We start from the raw sequence: 15,652 nt of genomic DNA, 5'->3' as shown, positions 1-15,652 counted from the left end.
GTGCCACCTATTGCATACTGCATGCCATATATGCTAATTAGGGTTTCGACATGCCAAACCCTAATTTAGGCAAAGTTGTCGCGCCAACCGAGCTAAACAATGTTCCACAGAACATGGGGATCAATATGGCCATTAAAACTGATGTTGCCACACCACGTTTGAATCTAACACCAACGTGCCAAAAATCCAGCGGCCATGGCTACGCCAGGTGCCACTTGCACCATCGTGCCACTAGCATGCACAAACTATGCCAGCCATGTCGCAATGCCACTGGCATGCACTAAATACGCCACTGTTCCATTCTCAGGCGCCAACGGAAGGTATCCACAATCAACGGCTACCCTTAACCGTGAGATGCAATCTCAGCCATCCGAGTTTCCCACCAAACTAACAGACTCGTGGCAACTTTTAGGCGACCAGCCGCCTAAATCCCTTGGCCATGGCTACGCCAGGCGCCACTTACACCATCATGCCGCTGGCATGCAAAAACTATGCCAACCATTCCACCGTGTCATTGGCATGCACGAACTATGCCATCCATGCTGCAATACCACTGGCATGCACTAAAGGCGCCATTGTGCCATTATCAGGCACCAACAGAAGGTAGCCATAATCAATGGCTACCCTTCCTCATGATATGCAATCTCAGCCATCCAAGTTCGCTACCGAACTGATAGACTTGTGGAAAGTTTCAGGAGGCCAGCCAGGACGTGCCTAATAGCACCACATGTTATTTTCCTACGGCAAGTCTCGTGATTTTGACTTGCCAAATTGCTACATGCTTTCCACAAAAAACACTCGAGACATCAAACATGTCACAAACTGGGGGATACTCATTAGGGTATTGGTCTGGCGGTTTACAGCGTGTGGAGTACAATACGCCCGTTACAAGAAAGTGTCATGAAGAAGGGTGGTTAGTAATGGCAAGAAGTAATGGTGTAAACGTTTCCTTCATCATGGAAACATAAATTCTAACGTTACACGTTACTCCACTCTTCCACCACTCAATCGTTTTCACTTCCTACGAGATCATGGTATGTTTTATTACGAATTGTATAAATAGGTTTCACCTATTTCCACTAGACAACAAGTTTTGGTCGGAGAACAACATAGTATCCAGAAATCACCTGGTAGCTTTCCATTATGCTAGCCAGTTCTACTTTCTGATACAAGTCATAAACAACCACACCTTCAGGATCAACGATTTTGGTTTCAACACTTTCTTCGCTTCCCTCCCTAAGACCAACCCTGCTCCTTCAATTTGTGACCGAAGCAAGCCTGGAACGACCATTTCTTGGTTTAGGCCAGGATTGTACAGATTGATCTCTCGAATCAAAAATACTCCCGTGTAGTGCACTGTTTAGGGTCTAGATTTGTTTCTCATCCACACACCCGAATTTACCAAAACCATCAGAAACAGTTTTCACCCTCAAACACCTGTATAGACAAAACTTAACACAATTGCAAGTAGACCAACTTAATAATCCTTGACAATATTATAGAGTTAATATCTCAATTTCTAATCAATCAGTATGTATAAAGACACAAGGTCCGTGAACCTGATTGTTAAGTGATTCAATATCCAAGATCAATCTAGTCGTATCCAAATAATTCAAACGGAATTCTGCCAAGTGATTAAACTTGTTATCTATCTTTCAAGATACGAATTCTACAAGAAACTAGTCTCATAATCGATTACAATTAAGTGGACATATCTATTCAGATTGAATACGTACAAACCTGTGTAAATCCAATTATGAAGATAAACAATATAATGCGGGAAAGGAAAAACACAAGACACCAGAAGTTTTGTTAACGAGGAAACCGCAATAGCAGAAAAACCTCAGGACCTCGTTGTTGATGGTGGATTTTTGACGAAGGCTAGAATTTTTAAATGCCAAATTTTATAGTTCTGACCCGACTTAAAAAGAATACATGAAATTTATATTTTATAATTTGGACATGAAAGATCATGTTACCGCGATCTACGAATGATCATGTAACCTCATCAAAACCTAGATATATTACGTCAATATTAGGACCTCCCCGGATGAGCTCTCAATACTCCATATATCTCTATATACTGCCCGACTCAATATTCACTTCTATATATAATCGAAAATAATTGGACGGATCCTATACAAATTGTCTGCTAGTATCGAGCGATTACGTCTTCAGGATGTCGCAATGTTCCCTGACTATATTAAATACATGTGTATATAATATTAATGATTGGATTCCTATAAAGATTGCCTTCTAGTATAGAGAGATAACGTCCTCAGGATGTCGCAACGTTCCCTGACCATACGGAATAAATGTTCAGAACGAGTATGATGCCTCCACTATCTCATACCTTGATTCTCGAATAAATATAATGATACTAGACAGATTGGCTGCTAGTATAGAGCTATCAATTAATTAATTCTAGTGTAGTATTCATCAATTGAATTCCTAGAAAATAATCTATTTTTATCATAATATCTCATTACTTCAATTCATGTCTCTTGTCGACCGAATTCCACGGATTAGTAATAGATATTCACTTTTCAGGGATATGGGCCACCACCTGGTAAGCCCCAAGAAAATGGTGCGAGTGTACTTATCAATAATACACGAACGAGAACCAAAAAATATGGACGAACCGGGAAATATGAAGAGCTAAGGAAAGTTGAAGCATAATAATAAAAATAGGTAAGAGGTGACACGTGACCAGGCCTGCCGTCCATCCCACGGTCGTGGTCGGTCCCACGCCTGTCCAATTCCTTATTTTTATTGTAGGGCGTACGACCCATAGATGTGTGACCAGCTAGATACCCAGGGTTTACCTTTCCATGTATATATATGATATTTGTATCCATGTAACTCTACTACTGTAATGAATAAGAGACCCTCTGCCTCTTTGTGTTTTGCTTTGATTCCACTAAAACACGTTATCAAGCACGAGCTCTTCCCCGCCGCTAGAAAAATATTTTTTTTTCGGGTTCTCATCAATCGGTATCTCGGAAGCCATATCATAGACTGATTTCGATATTTCTATAGTTTTCCCCTATTCAATGTTCCGTTAAGAAGGGGATATTTTGATGAATTATGCGAAGCTTGCAAATGGTACGAATCTATATTTTGTTCCTATTTAGGTCAGTATGAAATCCGGGAAAGAGAAAATTTTGTGTAAAATCCATGAGAGAAAATGGTCGGCTGGAAATCTTCTGTTCGCGTCCCGAAGGAGAAAGAAAAATATTCTCTGCCCGGTCCAACTTGGTTTGGCTTAACCGATCCAACCCAAGCCAGCACATCCCAACCCGGTCCGGTGCATACCGGTCTGAACCTGTTCCGGTCTGTGTCTTGTTCCATCCTAGCTTTGGGATGTGCGCGATCAAGTTTGTTCCGGTTTCTTGTATATACAACGAGAACTAAAGTACGAGGTATGTAACTAATGTGGGTTTTTACGTTGAATACTTGCTGGGCTTATTTATTTATTTTTAGAACATGCCTAGTCTTGTTTTTTATTTTTTTCTCTTAAGAAAAGTCCTCATCATATAAATGGTCAATTTAAATTATGATTGTTATCTCGATCATTAAGAATTTTGGTCTTGATGTAGTTTTGTTCTCTTGAATATGATATTGGCTATAGTTTAATGGTATCTTTTGTTCAATTGGTTGTACCAATTCGAGTACAATGTGTTTATTTGGGGTTTAGAAGTACTTGAGCACCATTATTGCGTACTTGATATTTTCTCCCCAAATTTGAATGTTCCGTGGAATATAATCCACTTGCTCGACTATAAAAGAGTAGGTAGTTTCAAAAGATACAATGCAAATAAAATCACATGTATTCCAATTTTTGTGGAAGAACTCAAAAAAGGTGATCTGAGTCAGAAAATTTCCATTTATTTACGTCATCCATGATACTAACGAACCAGTATATGTTGAAGTATGACAACAAGAGAACTATCTTTAGTAATTTATTCAACTTACACAAGTGGTTGACATGTGTAGTGAGATTCTCTTGGCATGTTGAGATAAAGAAATTTGTCAAACTAAGCTAAATATAGCAGAATTAAAAATGGAAAGAACCCCCTAAGTAATGAGGGTTAGATGTACTGACTCATATAAAACATGTGAAAAGGGACATATATATCATCAGACAAAGACGTATTTTTTCCCTGATAGTAATGACACCAAATTAAGTACATGTATCAACGGAACACGGGATTAGCTAAAATGTAATTCTAGCTCCCATCATAAATGAAATAGTTGGAAATGCACCTGGTCGTATGTGTTAATATATGCAATGTAATGCGTGTATCCTAATAGCAACCAATTTCTAGAGGAGGTCATACTTTAGACATTAACTGTAATGACAAGAAGAACTTTGTCTGGAAAATTGACTATTTAATTGAACTAGATCCAATATCTACGCTTATGGAATGAAAAGTACATCATTCCCACAGAACATAAATTCTATAAAGCACTTGAGATATATATAGATGAAAAATATATCATCCCCCCTGAAACGTAACATATATTCAGTCTAGAGTATTTTCCGAGGGAATGACAAGGAATGTCGTGGTGTGTTCCCATTTTGTCTCATATAGACTCCTATACTCCACAAATGGAAATGTGAAGTGAAAAAAGGATTATCAATTTTCGGAATGTACACTGGTATCGTTAAACTGACGAGAACGCACATACCAACTGCAAATGTGCCTGTAAGGTTAAATCCTTAAATGATATGCACCATAAACTAAAGTGTTACAACTACACTTGGTGGAAGTATGGTTGAGGTCGTGGCTCCACAAAGAAATATGGAGAGACCACTAGGTTCGACCAGTGCTCACCTATAAAGGAAATAGGTAAGTTCGGCACAACCTAACAATATCATCTGAAATTATCTCATAAGATTGTCTCTAAATATGTCCATGAATCAGACGGGAAGGTTCTCCGAAGTTTTAAATGATTCTAGAGAACAATGAAATCCTGAAGGATTATGAGAACGCACATGAGTCAATGGAAGGATCGTGCGTGCACGGTAATGATATAATCCATAAATAGTTGCTCAAGAAGTAGAGCACAATGAGATCTAACCATGTTTTATTTTGATTAATTTTAAATAAAGAGCATATTGACCCACGCAATCCAGGTAGAACTTAGTTCTTTGAAAAGTATACGGGTATTTTTACGTGGTTATTTGTCATAAAGTGTGGTGAGATGAATGAGGTCTTAAAGTATAAAGAATCACCTTGTGGCGCGAGGTTTCTTACAAGCCCATGGATCGCTTACTCTTTTGAACATCATAATGTTCAATTAATTAGTTTGCTTGGTAGTTTCAAAAGAACTTGAAACATAGTAGATGTGGTTATATCTCTGGAGATTTGGGCTCAAGGATAGTTGAAAAATTACATGATGGCCTTTTGCTTCCCAAGTCGAATGACTTTAAACCACGGAGTGTGTTTGCAGTTACACTGGAACACTCAATTATTGATTTAAACAATCAGAAGGATGTGGTATACCCGTCTAAGTGACTATTTGATTAGGAAGGGATAAACAAGTAAGGTTTTGCGCAATTCATATTAAATAAGTTCTTGATTCAGAATTATAGCTATCTATGTCGACGGTATGGACATGATAAGTACTCTTAATGGAATAAGAGATCTTACAAGGTATTTAAAATCTGAATTTGATATGAAAATCCTAGAAAATATCTTATGTATGTTCTGAACTAGAAAACCGAGCTTGTGGTATATTATTCCAACGGTTTGCATATGTCCATTGTCGGGCAATTTAACAAGGACATGCATCCTGCTAGCACTCCCATAATTAGTCGAGTTTCAAATGTACATGAATGACCATTTCGTCTAATGGAATATGAGATGTGTTGGGAGATGAAATTACCCAATATTAGTGCAGTAGATGCATTATTGTACTTAGATATTGTACGCTCGACAAAATACAACGTCCTCAGTGAACTTTTTAGCAAGATATAGCTCAGTGCCAACTCAATGTCATTAGAATGGTATAATGAACATAATCATATACTTAAAAGTAACCACTGACATGAGTTTGTTTTATCCCTACAAAGAAAAAAAAAGGAATGCTAAAGGAACTACAATCCAAAGTTTAATGATTGTGATGGAACAATAATCTCTTCTCCAACGAAAGTAATCAGGGGGAGATATGGTAGACTACTTTCTAAGTCATTATCGATATTCAGTTTCGAAAAGTACATGGCTAAAGTAACTGTCTAGAATAACTCTGAAAGTAATCAGGGGAAGATGCCGATATCAGGGGGAGGATCCAAGGATATGATGTCGACATATTTTATTTCGAAATTGAAGTTGTGTTGCACTCTTTTTCCCTTCGGTCGAGAATAGTTTTTCCCACAGGGTTTCGTTACTCGACAAGGTTTTTAACGAGACAACACTATAAAAGATCAAATATGTTGAAGATATAAAGATCGCGTTGATATTACTGAAACTATCTGAATCAAAGAAATGAGCACGAGTCTGTTAAGCGACGTAACTACCAGAATCAACAAAAATGTCTTATAAACATCCAAGTCACTAAAGTAAATGTGATGAACTCCCATGATTGGTTGGACTAACAAAACTTTCTGACATCATGGGGAGGATATAATAGTGTGTGGACTCCTTTCTTAACCGGCGTTACTTTTCCCACGGGGTTTTGTTAATCGGCAAGGTTTTCAATGAAACACCAACAAACACAGGGAAGTAATTTCCCAACTAAGGTTATTGTCTTTCCCATAAGGATTTTCTGCCTTAGGAGTTGTGAAGCAACTAGTCAACTTCATCGGAAGCAAAGTGATCATCTGTAACGGATCACCTTTACTTGCATCTATCACGTTGTACTCTTTTCCCTTCGTCAGGGTTTTGTCCTACTGGATTTTCCTTATCAAGGTTTTAATGAGGCAGCATATTCGAGTACAACTATGTTCTAAGTTTGGTTAATATTGTACTCTTTTTATTTAATTTAGCTTTTCTCCCTTTGGGGTTTTCCTAACGAAGTTTTAGTGAGGCAATTAACTTAAACTCGTCGGTCTTTGAAGATCGTATTACATGTGATGAATTACATGTAAAGTATGAGACAACATGTGAAGTACTACGTGTGAAGTGTTGTACCAAGGTTTTGTTCTAGTGGATTTTTCCTTGTCAAAGTTTTAATGAGGCAATTGATTTATGCACAAGTCATCAAGAAGAGGACGACATTTGAAGAACTACATTCGAAGCACTATATGTGAAACACTACATATGAAGTTCTACTGGACCGCACAAGGGGCAGTGTTGTAGGGCGTACGGCCCATAGATGAGCGTCCCAACTAGATACATAGGGTTCACATTTTCATGTATATCTAGGATATTTGTATACGTGCAATTCTACTACTGTGATGAATAAGAAACTCTCTGCCTCTTTGTGTTTTGCTTTGATTTCACTAAAAAAAATTTATTATTATTATTGAATAAAAAGTATTACATTAACTAGTTGGAAGCCTAACAAGTTAAGCTCCAACAACATACTACTACATTAATTGAACATGTTGTTGTGCTAGGCGCCTACCAACGAGCCTCATATGTAACCTAGTCAAGGGAGTCGAAGCGGATGGGGGATGAGATTGTGTCATAAGGGGGGAAAACTAACTCTACCTTCCATGTTAATTTCTGCAATATTACGCCATTGGGGGCTAGAACCTGGGACCTCCTGGAACACATGAAACTTTAGGGAACAAGAATGACCAGCTGAGCTAGCTACCCGTTTTGAAACTCCCTTATTATGCAAACTCCTAAATCTCCATATTTCTCCAAATATTGCTCAACTCTCCAAAAACCCTAGTCCCACGACTGTTAGATTTTTCTTTTACCAATAATAATAAAATAACAACATATTAATATTGGACGTACGGGCAAAGTCCTACTTGCTCATTCATGCAAAATTGAGAGTTTCAGCCAAGATCAAACTCTTATGAAACTCCAAAATATTGCTCAAATGACCAACAAAATACCTAATATTTTCAAGAATGGACGCGCGAGGGACATGGTGGCCCGTGCACCACAATGACCGGACCTGGCCGGTCCCTTGCCCATCATGGTTGTCCGGTCCCACGTCTCTTTATTATTATTTAAATAATAATTTATATCTTTCATAATTCTTCAAAAAAGAATCCTTGTTCATGAACATTTCTCAGCATGCTCAGAGGTCCGTTCACCACCAGTGGTCGGGTCTCATGTCCATTGTTTGGTTGATTTCTTGACCCACATTGGACGACTCCCAATCTTCAGGATTTAGGGTTCTCCAAAATTAAGGTTTCGAATTTACGATAATTCGATAAATGTCGATAACTTTTATATTGATCCAACAATCAATATTTTTAATTAATGTTCGGTCCTGCTACCAACATTTTGATTGCTCGACTGTATGAGAACACCATCATTTATACTGCCATCCACTAGGCCGATCATCCAATATTTCATTGGACGTCCATCCAGTTGGACGTTCGATCGTTTAATATTGACTAATATTTTAATCCCTACTTTTTCATTCGACAATTCATGACATAGTAGATCAGGAATGAGCACTCTACATAACTCATAACTCAGTAACATCTGATTTCTAGTCAAATATTCGACATATCAGAATAGGTCCATGATCGAGCAATCTCATCGGACGTGCGTCGATCCAAATTATCATAATATCATTATTGCCTCAACTGGTAAAGTAACATCACAATTTATCAAACTCGACGTATGTGCATTATCATATCCTAGCAGACACCTTAAGATCAATCTGTTAGAGCACTGCTCGGTCGAACTCGCAAGTGTTGCTATCTCAAGCTTGTTTTTCAAGTTTAGGTGTCAAAACTATAAGTCTTGATTTCTAATATACTTATAGCTATGTCTCGGATTATGATAGAATGTGTAGTTGAGCTTAAGACTTCACGGAGTTCATCGATTGAAGACAAAGATCTACTAAGGGGATCTTGGAGAAACTTCATCAACAAAAGGTATGTGGATACTTGAACTCATCTATCACTCAGAAGTCTATTCTATTTTATCTCATATTGAGACTAAGTCATATAGCTATATAGACTTTTACATTATACACATTTGATATTTTGAGTCGAGTTTAACTCGCTTATATATTTCTCGAAATATGTGTTGGAAAGTTTTTTGCTTTAAATATGTTCATCATTATTCTTGATGAAAGTCAAAAGGTGATCATGTGAAAATCGCCTTGTAACATCTTACATGATTTGTGTGAGACAGTCATTTGATGTAGACTCAAAATGATTCTTGTTGATCATTCGATCAGTTGAAAATTGTTTATAAGCTAATAGTTTATGTGAGACAACTATTTTCGCCTCTTAAGAATGTTTCAATGATTGAAATGGGAGTTTAGAACATTAACCATTGTCTGGATATAGCACAGTATGCACACCAGTATGCAAACTGTTGTAAGAATGATTCAGGTCCGGGAACCAATTATGCATACCTGTATGCGAACGGTTTTAATTGTCAAAGTCCGCTAACTAAGTTTGCGTACCCGTTTGCAAACTTTTTCACCTAAATTCTGTCCGAAACGACAGTATGCGTACCCGTTTGCGAACTGTCGGAAAAGATCAAGTCTGGAGTGACAGTATGCATACCTGTTTGCGAACTGTCGGAAAGGATCAAGTCCGGAACTTAAGTTTGCGTACCCGTTTGCAAACCTATGTGGTTAAGTATGATTCCATACTCATGAACAAATACATTTATAAATTAAGGAATGCATTCTTTGCAAATCGTGGCTAAATTGTTCATGAACTGATTCTTTTGAATCAATCCGATTTTGCTTCAATTGTGTCTTGTATACTTCTATGGGAATATAAATAACCGAACAACTCTATGAATAACACAATTAGATTCATTTGATCTAGAAGTGTTAATACAAAAGTGTTCATATGGCTAACTTCGGTTAACTGTTATTGAGCCAACACAATATACACGTTTAGGTACGGTTACCCATATCTAAATGAATGTATATTACATTTGTGTGTAACAAGATAAGACCATCTAACGGTGCAAACTTAGTTTGAATCTTAAATAAGGTTTTCATCCAACAGTGAATATTGATTGTTTTGTCTCAAAGTTATCAAACCTTGATTTGAAGACTATTTAAGGGAGAACTCTAGCAACTGGAAAACTTAATCCCACACCTTCTGTGTGATACTAGTTGAGACTAGAGTCAATTCTCCTTTAACCTAGGTTTTTCCTAAAACCATTATAGGTTCACGACTTAAATACTTCATTGGGATTCTGAAGCCAGACCCAACTATTTTCTCTCTAGTTGCGTGTTCTGATCTTACTTGTTCTATCGTATTGAGTACTATCTTCTCTAAGATTTGCTTGAGATTTATCTCCGGTAGGTAAGATATAAAAGGTAATCACAAAGCTCTTTATCTCATTCTTTGTGAGTCCACAATAACTTGTTTTACTACCATATGGTTAAGTTATTGTGAGGTGATTGATATTTCTAGGCTGTTCTTCGGGAATATAAGACCGGATTATCAATTGGTTCATGTTCACCTTGATTTATCAAAATACGGAACATAAACTTCGTAGGTATTTATGTGGGAGACAAATTTATTTATCAGAATAGACTTTTCCGTGAGAGACAGACTTATTTATCAAGTCTTAGACGTTGGGTCGTAGCAACTCTTAGTTGTGGGTGAGATTATCTAAGGGAATCAAGTGCGTAGAGTCCTGCTGGTATTCAGAGGCGCAAGGAACATGACTGTACCTTAATCAGTGTGAGATTGGTTAGGGATCAACTACATTCCAGTCCGAAGTTAACTTGTAGTAAGCTAGAGTCTGTAGTGACTTAGTACAGTATGGTGTTCAAATCTGGACTAGGGTTTTTCTGCATTTGCGGTTTCCTCGTTAAAAAAACTTCCGGTTTCTGTGTTATTTCTTTTTCACATTATATTTGTTTATACAATTGAAATATCACAGGTTGTGCGTAGTTCAATCAATTAGTAAATCCAACCTTTGGTTGTTGATTGAAATTGAATGACACTTGAAAATTGATCTTTCATACCGTTCTAGTTGTTTCTCATAATAATCAGGCTCACAGATTTGTATTTGTTTGATTTTCTGATTACATTGAGAAACAAAGATATAACTCTTTGATATATTTCCTTGATTGAGTCTGACTGTCTAGTTGATTCTCTCATAATGATATTGGAGTTAGTCCATACAGATTTCCTAACGAAATATCGGGTGTGGTTGTTAGACCCCCGCTTTTTAACAATCCATGAGTCTCAGAGCATACCATATTCGTTCATTATGTTCGACTCATCAAGTCTAAGATTCATGGTCTAGTCAAGTCAACAGTTGACCAACTAAATACATGTATACTTTACAATCAATCATGTCAGATGGGGGGAAATTCACTAGGGTTTTGTGGCTTACGACACGTGTGTACACACACGATGAGAAAATCAGTAATTCGTGCAAGCAGTTGAAGGAATTAGCAAAGTAGTGGATGGACAATCAACCAATTATTCCACGCACGAGGAACTGATTTAACCACGATTTCCACTTCACATTCTTCCACTCCTCTGCAACCGTCACATTTAATGGAGATCATTGTGTTTACTATTTATATAAATAAGTTAATCAATTCATGATTGAACAACACGACAGAACTCAAGTTATCAGAATATAATCAGAACTATCGTATCTGAACTTATTTGAGCTCTGCAGTTCATTAAACTTGCAGAACTCTCCAACACATCCATAATCCTTCAGTTATCATTGATCTCCAATACTTCTCAGCTACCCTCCTACAGATCGACCCTCATCCCTCTTTGTGACCGAATTAATTCTGGAACGACCATTGTCTTTGTTTAGGCCGGAGTCCTACATATTGATCTCTCGAACTCAAAGCACTCATGTGCAGTGCATCATATGTTTGCTAAAGGTTTAGGAAATTTGCTCGATCGAAGAATTGCTCGTCTCGCCACTTTTCCTCAAAAACCAGCAAATCGTTTTTACCCATCAACACTCGTCCAGATTGAACACCACACTGTATTAAGACACTACAGACACTAGCATACTTTCAGACGTTGGAATAGAATATAGTTGGGACCGAATCCACCCTCCAAGCGATTCAGTTACATCCGCGCTCCTTATGTCTCTTGAAGCTCGTAAGGTTCTACGCACTTGATTCCCTTAGATGACGTCCTTTATAGCCTAAGATTGCTTCAACCGAAGTGAATAATTTTGATACCAATATATCTATAACTGATAAGCCTATTGATTTCCGTTTAGATCAAAGATCAATGTCTGGAAATATGGTTTCCATAGGCAAGATAGCAAACCTCACGAATCCGGAACTTACGACTCCCAAAGAACAACCTAGATTCTTAACCACCTCTCAAGAATAATCGTCGAAAGATCAACTAAGATCAGTCTTTAGATATTTATCTTGAGAAATCACAAAGTCTGAGACAAAGAGAACTTTGTGATTACTATGTACCTTGCATGAAAGGGATTACAAAAACCTCGATAACAGAAAGCAAGATTAGTTTACATGAACTATCAAGGTAAAGATAGTCGGACCTGACTTCACAAATCCCAAGAGAAGTCTTTTTAGTCGTAGACCTAAAAGGTCAATAGAGTTGACTCTAAAATCAACTAGGAGACAAAGTGTCAAGGGATTGATTTTCCCAGTTGACATAGATGCTCTATTTATAGTTTTTCAAAGACCATGGTTAGCTTAAAATTCAAACTAAGATAACTTGAGAATCAAGTAAACAAAATAGGTTTTCAAACTACAATAGAAGACTATACATATAGTTTTGTTTACTGAACCGTGTATAATGACTGTTCAGTTTAGCAAGTTAGCCAAAAAACTAAAAGCTACTTGATGTTCATTTAAACACCTATGAAATTAATCATGATTCAAACACATAAATGTTTAATAAATCAATGAAGTCTTAGAAGTGTTTATACTATCATGAAAATCATGGTGACAGACATGAAAGACTTATAACTACACATAAAGATAGATTTGGGATCACTATTAGCATCAGTTCCATGGAAGTGTTCCTAACTGATATTAATGGTGATATCTTTCTCTACACCAACTATGCTCTAATTGCTTTGTCCTCTACGATGATATGTTTGGGAGAAAGAAATCACAAAGACAGTACCATTGGAGTCAACAAAGCCTCAAGAGGTGCAACTCTAGCTCTAGAATGGGGAAAGGAGGTTCATAAATCCAGTACAACCTTGAAGCTCAAGATGATGATACTCTCAAAGCTATTCAAAAGGAATGTCAACAAGAGGTTGAAGAAAGGTTTAATCTAGGATATCATCAAATGAAGGAGAAAATTTGAAGTAATTGACTTTTTTTTCTAGCCACCTAACACAAAGTCGACCATCAGCAAAACCTATCGGCAATTCGACTAGAAAAACTTTGTATCCAGTCTACTCTTATTGAAAACTTTAACTGGAAGGGGCCAAATCTCTAGAATTTCTTTACTACTCTTCAATCTTTTGATGTAACGGATATCACTCCTAACCAAACAATACTTCGTGGGAAACATTCAGCTAGGTGCTAATCCTAGCCTAACAAAATGGAACAATATAATATTGAGTTAAATGCTTTTTATGTGTCAGCTACTCTGTTTTCTTATTATAAAAAAAATATATTGGTAAGATATAATAGATCATGATTCCAAATTTGTGCACCCCTCCAAAACCGGGGTGCACATTATGACTACTCCCATTGGTGGGATTTTGTGTAGAAAACCAGTTTTAGTTTTGAATTTTCAATTACCTTATTACCCATGCACTAAAAATATTTTTTCTCTTTCCTTTTTATTCTTATTATCATCGGAAAGTAATTATCAGATAGACTTATTTGTAACGGGGTAGAGAAGATAGAGAGGAAAAACAGTGGAACACATAACCTATCGTTTTTCTTATCCTCTTTCTTTCGTAAATCCCAAATGGCTTTGATTCGGTACTTGTTAATCTCTTCAATTTTACCACATGATGTATACACACAAATGCTTAATTAGTTGTGGTGTTTAACAACATGCATCATCATCAATCTTTAATCACCAAAAATTCTCAGCTTCTTATATGAATAAAAATCTGAAAACCATCAAGTTGAAATTACATCTATATTTACCGTTATATATATGTGCATGAAACAACAAATTTCCAAATGAAAATCCTAACCCAAATATCGAAACATTCAATGGGTACGATGAAAAATAAAAAATTGTTGGTTTGTATATCCAGGTTTTGGTTATTAATTACCAATATTCGATCAGGCAAAATAAAAAAAGAACAGTACCATTATAAATCCCTATCGGGATTGAGAGAACAAGTCATTGAATCATCGATGAAAAAAACCTTGACTACATTAACAAAAAAGATAAAGAAAGAGACACTAATAGGCAGTTTGTTTGTTTGTTTGTTTTTTTAAATTTAGTTACGTGATTTTAGGATATAAAAATAATTAAGATAAACGTAATTAAGTATAATTGAATATAAAATCGCTTTCAGAAATTTTGGTGGTTTATGCTGATTTTCTTAACCAATAAACACATCCGAAATGTGCACCCTGGTTTTAGAGGGGTGCACAAATTTGGACTCATGGATCCTTTTTTTTTTTGATTCTCCGAACTCATAGTTCATTGTTGTTAATTTTTCTCCATACAATAACATCTTTTCCACTTTAGCAAAATTTTCTCCATATAAACGGGTATCTAGCTCAGCTGGTCATCCCATTACCCAAAGTTTCATGCGTTGTAGGAGGTCCCAGGTTCGAGCCCCCAATGACGTAACATTGCAGAAATTAACATGGAAGATAGAGATAGTTTGCCACCCTTGTGACACAATCTCAACCCCCATCCGCTTCGGCTCCCTTGGCTAGGTTACCCATGAGGCTCGCTGGTAGGCTAGCACATCAACATGTTCAATTAATGTAGTAGTATGTTGTTGGAGCTTAGCTTGTTAAGCTTCCAACTTATTAATGTAATACTCTTTATCTTTAAAAGATAAATAAAATAAAATAAATAAATAAACTGGAGTTTGGACTAAATTTTGTTAGAGGTAGGTCTGCCCAATGTCGGGGACACACTTATCCGGTATCTAAGCAGGCAATTCCCCTCTGAATGTAAGAGTAACATCTTCTATGTCGTGGCTAACCAAGAACCAAATGTTATCTTGAAACAGAGAGTGTCAGACTCATATATGGATAACGCGCACGCGGAACCAGTCTGACCGAAAAATCTGTATGCATGTTATTCAGTCTAAGACACCCAAAACCGATCCTCTTATCTCTCGTTCTTTCTTTCTCACTTTTCCCTAACATTCTTACAGTTATCCTCTTTCTGAAGCTATCTTCAATCAAATCAATTCTAGGGTTCCAAGTATGTTTATGGTTGAAACTCTACAACCAACGACAACAACAACGCCCCAAATGAATGAAATTCCAGGGTTCCAAGTATGTCTTGGGTTACTGTTACCCTGATTGCATTAGGCAATGTAAACTTATCCGGTTCATATTATTTACATGTTTTGAGGAACATTAGGTTGGATTTTATCCAGTCATTTCCTTGTGCCCTGAGACACACTGATTTCTT

This window comes from Papaver somniferum, chromosome 11, assembly GCF_003573695.1.
Source record: "Papaver somniferum cultivar HN1 chromosome 11, ASM357369v1, whole genome shotgun sequence".
In the NCBI taxonomy this organism is placed as follows: Eukaryota; Viridiplantae; Streptophyta; class Magnoliopsida; order Ranunculales; family Papaveraceae; genus Papaver; species Papaver somniferum.
This window is presented reverse-complemented; position numbering follows the sequence as displayed.